This window comes from Microchirus variegatus (assembly GCF_963457635.1).
Source record: "Microchirus variegatus genome assembly, chromosome: 11".
NCBI classification, from domain to species: domain Eukaryota; kingdom Metazoa; phylum Chordata; class Actinopteri; order Pleuronectiformes; family Soleidae; genus Microchirus; species Microchirus variegatus.
The window spans coordinates 24,225,484-24,231,483 of record NC_139812.1 but is presented as its reverse complement, the minus strand read 5'-3'; positions in this window follow the sequence as shown (position 1 = coordinate 24,231,483).

The window sequence follows — 6,000 nt, the reverse complement described above, 5'->3', positions numbered from 1 at the left end:
ACTCCATGTATGAGTCACTGCAGCGTTGTATAATAACTCAACACACATAATACACAACTTCATTGGTCACACACAGGTTTTCTGCTGCTTCAAGGTTCGAAGCGTCCTCTGCATACCGAGTGGTTCTTTGAGTGTCGCTAACCAGTTCAGTTTGTTCACATCTGACCTCTGGCATCAACGGGGCATTCTCGCCTCCAGAGACGTGCTGCTCACTGGATATTTTCTTATTTCCGTTTTACCCGTGCTGACCATTCCCCTGTAAACTCTTAAGGTAACTGTGCCTTCAAATCCCAGTAGATCAGCACTTTTCTGAAATACTCTGACCAGCACATCTGGCACAAATAACCACGTCACATTAAAAAGTCCCTTAAGTTACTTTTCTTTCCCCATTCTGATGCACATTTTAAACTTCAGCAGTGTATGGAGGCCTAAATACAATGGATTTGCAAGAGATATTTTGCCCTAAAATGATCAAGTGTGCCTAATAAAGCGGCATTTAAACACATGTCAGGGTTCGAGTCACTTACAGGTGTACGCTGCTCTTTTCGTTTAATAAACAGACCGCTCCAGTTCGACTGTAGCCGCACAACACAAATGTGCCTAATCAGCTAACTGTCTGAGTGCATCAGGGCAAATGGATCATTTCCTAAATTTCGAAAATTAATTAAAATTATTCCAAGAGGTTTGCAAATATTTTCAACAGATCCTTGTTCAGGGCGATGCCGACTATTATGATGGTAAATTTCAAGTAATTTCGAGATACTTTTTGTGTTTTTGAAAAAATTCAGTTCACTGTCAAAGTGCATCAGGGTAAATGAATCATTTCCTGAATTTCAAAAAATCATGTAAATTATTCCTGAAGAGGTTTGCAAATATTTTCAACGGATCCTTGTTCAGGGTGCTGCTGACTATTATGATGGTAAATTTCAAGTCATTCCGAGATACTTTTTGTTTTTTTGAAGAAAGTCAGTTTACTGTCAAAGTGCATCAGGGCAAATGGATCATTTCCTGAATTACAAAAATTCATTAAAATTATTCCTTAAGAGGTTTGCAAATATTTTCAATGGATCCTTGTTCAGGGCGATGCCGACTATTATGATGGTAAATTTCAAGTCATTCCGAGATACTTTTTGTTTTTTGAAAAAAGTCAGCTCACTGTTAAAGTTCATCAGGGCAAATGGATCATTTCCTGAATTTCAAAAATTCATGTAAATTATTCCTTAAGAGGTTTGCAAATATTTTCAACAGATCCTTGTTCAGGGCGATGCTGACTATTATGATAGTAAATTTCAAGAAATTCCGAGATACTTTTTGTTTTTGAGAAGAAAGTCAGCTCACTGTCAAAGTGCATCAGGGCAAATGGATCATTTCCTGAATTTCAAAAATTCATTAAAATTATTCCTTAAGAGGTTTGCAAATATTTTCAATGGATCCTTGTTCAGGGCGATGCCGACTATTATGATGGTAAATTTCAAGTCATTCCGAGATACTTTTTGTTTTTTTGAGAAAAGTCAGCTCACTGTTAAAGTTCATCAGGGCAAATGGATCATTTCCTGAATTTCAAAAATTCATGTAAATTATTCCTTAAGAGGTTTGCAAATATTTTCAACAGATCCTTGTTCAGGGCGATGCTGACTATTATGATGGTAAATTTCAAGAAATTCCGAGATACTTTTTGTTTTTGAGAAGAAAGTCAGCTCACTGTCAAAGTGAATCAGGGCAAATGGATAATTCCCTGAATTTCAAAAATTCATATTAATTATTCCTTAAGAGGTTTGCAAATATTTTCAACAGATCCTTGTTCAGGGCGATGCTGACTATTATGATGGTAAATTTCAAATCATTCCGAGATACTTTTTGTTTTTTTGAAAAAAGTCAGCTCACTGTCAAAGTGTATCAAAGCAAATGGATCATTTCCTGAATTTCAAAAATTAATTAAAATTATTCCTTAAGAGGTTTGGAAATATTTTCAACAGCTCCTTGTTCAGGGCGATGCCGACTATTATGATGGTAAATTTCAAGAAATTCCGAGATACTTTTTGTTTTTGAGAAGAAAGTCAGCTCACTGTCAAACTGCATCAGGGCAAATGGTTCATTCCCTGAATTTCAAAAATGCATGTAAATTATTCCTTAAGAGATTTGCAAATATTTTCAACGGATCCTAGTTAAGGGTGATGCCGACTATTATGATGGTAAATTTCAAGTCATTCCGAGATACTTTTTGGTTTTTTGAAAAAAGTCAGCTCACTGTCAAAGTGCATCAGGGCAAATGGATCATTTCATGAAATTTAAAAATTATTGTAAATTATTCCTTAAGAGGTTTGCAAATATTTTCAACACATCCTTGTTCAGGGCGATGTCGACTATTATGATGGTAAATTTCAAGAAATTCCGAGATACTTTTTGTTTTTGAGAAGAAAGTCAGCTCACTGTCAAAGTGCATCAGGGCAAATGGATCATTTCATGAAATTTAAAAATTATTGTAAATTATTCCTTAAGAGGTTTGCAAATATTTTCAACACATCCTTGTTCAGGGCGATGTCGACTATTATGATGGTAAATTTCAAGAAATTCCGAGATACTTTTTGTTTTTGAGAAGAAAGTCAGCTCACTGTCAAAGTGCATCAGGGCAAATGGATCATTTCCTGAATTTAAAAAATTTGTGTAAATTATTCCTTAAGAAGTTTGCAAATATTTTCAACGGATCCTTATTCAGGCCGATGCCGACTATTATGAGGGTAAATTATAACAAGTCATACTTTTTCAAGATTTTAACTATTGCAAATTTCCTTCGGCATAAATACAGCTTCATGAATCTTGAATATAAAGTGTTACCTCAAAGGAAAACACCTGCTGTTTCAGGTAAGAAACCATCGCCCCAGTGACTTCCTGTCCTGCAACAGTATCAGTGAGTGGAAGAAGAAGAAGAAGAAGAAGGAGGGCTGGGCTTTTTCCCGCCTCCGCACAAATAAAACTGTGTGCCAAGCTGCATTAGCCCTCCTGCATCCTTATCGCCTTTCCGACTTGAGACATTTTATGAGTAGGAGCTGTCGGGCCCCCTCGGGCTCCCACAACAAGTGTAGAGAGAGAGAGCTATGCTTTATGCACTGCTGCATCACACCGACACTGCTGCTTACCAGACGCCGTTATCATTTAACTGCATGTACACTAGGAAAAGGTCACCGTATGGACTGCAATTTAACACATCTCATTAAATACACACACACACATATATATATATATATATATATAAATATACTTTCTTTATTTATGTGTTTCTGACCTGGGAGCAGTTAAAGTTGCGGTCAAGTTCCTTGTCAACAGTCGCTGTGTACACACACACACACACACCATGTTGAGGCAGTGAAATGCTGTGGCCTCTGCTAAACCAGCTCTGTGCGGAACATTTTAAAGTCTCTGCCCACGCCGACGCTGACCGCACTTGCCCCTCGCCTGTTTTTTTTTAACGAAAACCGACGTTAATGCTCGCCGAAGAGAAAGCGACACGGTAATGCGACCGCGTTCCCAGAAAACATCGCATTAAGGGAGCGTTAAATCACGCCACGGCAGCTCTGAGTTAAGCCGGCGTGATGTTAGACACTAGTTTCCTTAGGATTCTCTCATTGTTTTCTGATTAAACCGTTCAAAAGTTTGAGGTCAATTAGAAATGTCCTTATTTTTGAAGGAAAAGCACTTTTTTTCAATGAATATAACATTAACATTATCATAAATACACTCTATACATTGTTAATGTGGTAAACGACTATTCTAGCTGCAAACGTCTGGTTTTTAATGGAATATGTACATAGGTGTATAGAGGCCCATTTCCAGTGTTCTAATGGTACACTCTTAGAAATAAGGGTTCCAAAAGGGTTCTTGTACAAGGGCTGAAGTTCTACCTGGAACCATTTGCTTCTGAAAACCCTTTCCTGAGGAAAAGGTTTTTCAAGGGTTCTTGGTAACACTAATGGTTCCCATAAGAACCATTTTGATCCAGAGAACCCTTTAAAACCCCTTTCCTGAAAAAAGGGTTTTAAAAGGGTTCTTGGTGGAATCTGCCAAAAAGGGTTCTCCTATGAGGACAAGCGGAAGAACCTTATATGGTTCTACTTAGCACTTTTATTTCTAAGAGTGTACATTGTGTTTGCTAATGGCGTTAGAAGGCTATTGGATGATCAGAAAACCCTTGTGCAATGATGTTAGCACAGCTGAAAACAGTTTTGCTGGTTCTTTATTTTGAATAAAAATCATTATTTCTAATCTTGTCAATGTCTTGACTTTATTTTCTACTCATTTTGCAACTCTTTTGATGAATAAAAGTCTGACTTTTAACGGAAAACACTAAAAACAATTGTTTCGGTGATCCCAAACTTTTGAACGGTCGCGTACATATATATGCAAAAACCCTGATAATCACATGCCTGTTGTTTTCTATGGCAGTGACTTAATTCTGCTCCACCAATCATAATAATTATAGATATTACAGTAGCTGTCATAATTACTGTAGAGCAGTGGCTTCTATTCTTTTAATGGATGCTTAAACAAACAGATTTCAGATTCAGGTTTGGGGAGGAAAACTAATTTATGGCCTGGTGAGAGGAGATCAATCAGGTGAAGGGGTCGGGGCACAGGCAGGGGAGGGGTTCGGTAATTAATACAGAATGCAGTAAAAGATGGAACTTGGCTATTTCTTTCCTCTTTCCAATTCTACTCTTTTTTTTTGTCCTTACATCCCTCCTGCTCCCGCATGCCTTTGCCACATTATTTATCTGCGCTGTCACAGCATTGTTGTGATTATGGATGTCGGGCAGTCGTAAAGCGCTCCACGATCAATAGGCCTGAAATTAAAGCCCAAAAAATGAATTTCCGCAGCGTCTGCCACATGCGCTCCCCGAGCAGGAATTACCTCGCAGGGAGACGGCTGATTACACCAGTGAGGAGGAGACGGCGGAAAAAAGAAAAAAAAAAGCGCGCGAGGAGGGAACAGGAGCGCTGGAAGAAGTGTTCGTCAGTGTGAATGTAATTTTACAGCCTTTTCTTTTCAGAGCCACTGGACCAGGAATTCACTGTGTTAGCGCTGCACGTGCACACACACTATAGGAAACCTATAGGGTACATATATGAATTGCTGTTTCCTTGAATGAAACTTTTTTATATTTAACTCATGAGCTGGATCTGATGGACTGTGGTCGTCACTACAGTAGCCCAAAGTGGACAAATTAAAACAACCTTTTTTAAGATTTAAAGTTGCATTATGTAATAAATCTAAATCAACTGGACATAAAATCACAAATGTCACAGAGACTCAGGAATAATGTTCATATAACAAACTGAACTCACCAACAACAGTACAGACAAAATATTTGCATTAAAAAAATGTTTTTGCAGACTGCAAATCATGTTTATGTTTTGAAATCATGTTTTTTTGCATGTGGCGCCACCTACCGCAGTCTACCAATCATTGCAGTCAGTAGAGTCTCAGCTGCCGAGCAACCACGGGTTGCCAGTTACGTCAGAAAATGAAACCTAAAAGACCTAAAAGGTATTTTGAATTTGAATGTAGTAACCGTTTTTGGCCACATTCTTACATATGGCACTTTTAATTATGCATACATACATCTATTAAACTATACATTATATATACGCTTGTCTAGTGTCTAACATACAATTGTCTACATCACATGTGTCAAACTCAAGGCCCGGGGGCCAGATGTGGCCCGCCATGTCATTTTATGTGGCCCTGCGAGTGGTTTATTGGTCTTAAAAATCTGTGTTAAAATAGGTCTAAGCTTTAAGGTGTGTGTTACCATGTTACCATAAACTACATTTCCCACAATGCATGGCAATTGCGTTACCCGCAAAGTGACGGCACCGCCACTAGATCGCAGTGTATCATTGTATATGCATCACGCTACGAGTGAAATTGAACAAGTAATAAATACAGAAAGTTATTTAGCAATATGTTGCCATTTGCTTCTGAAAAACCCTTTCTCGAAGAAA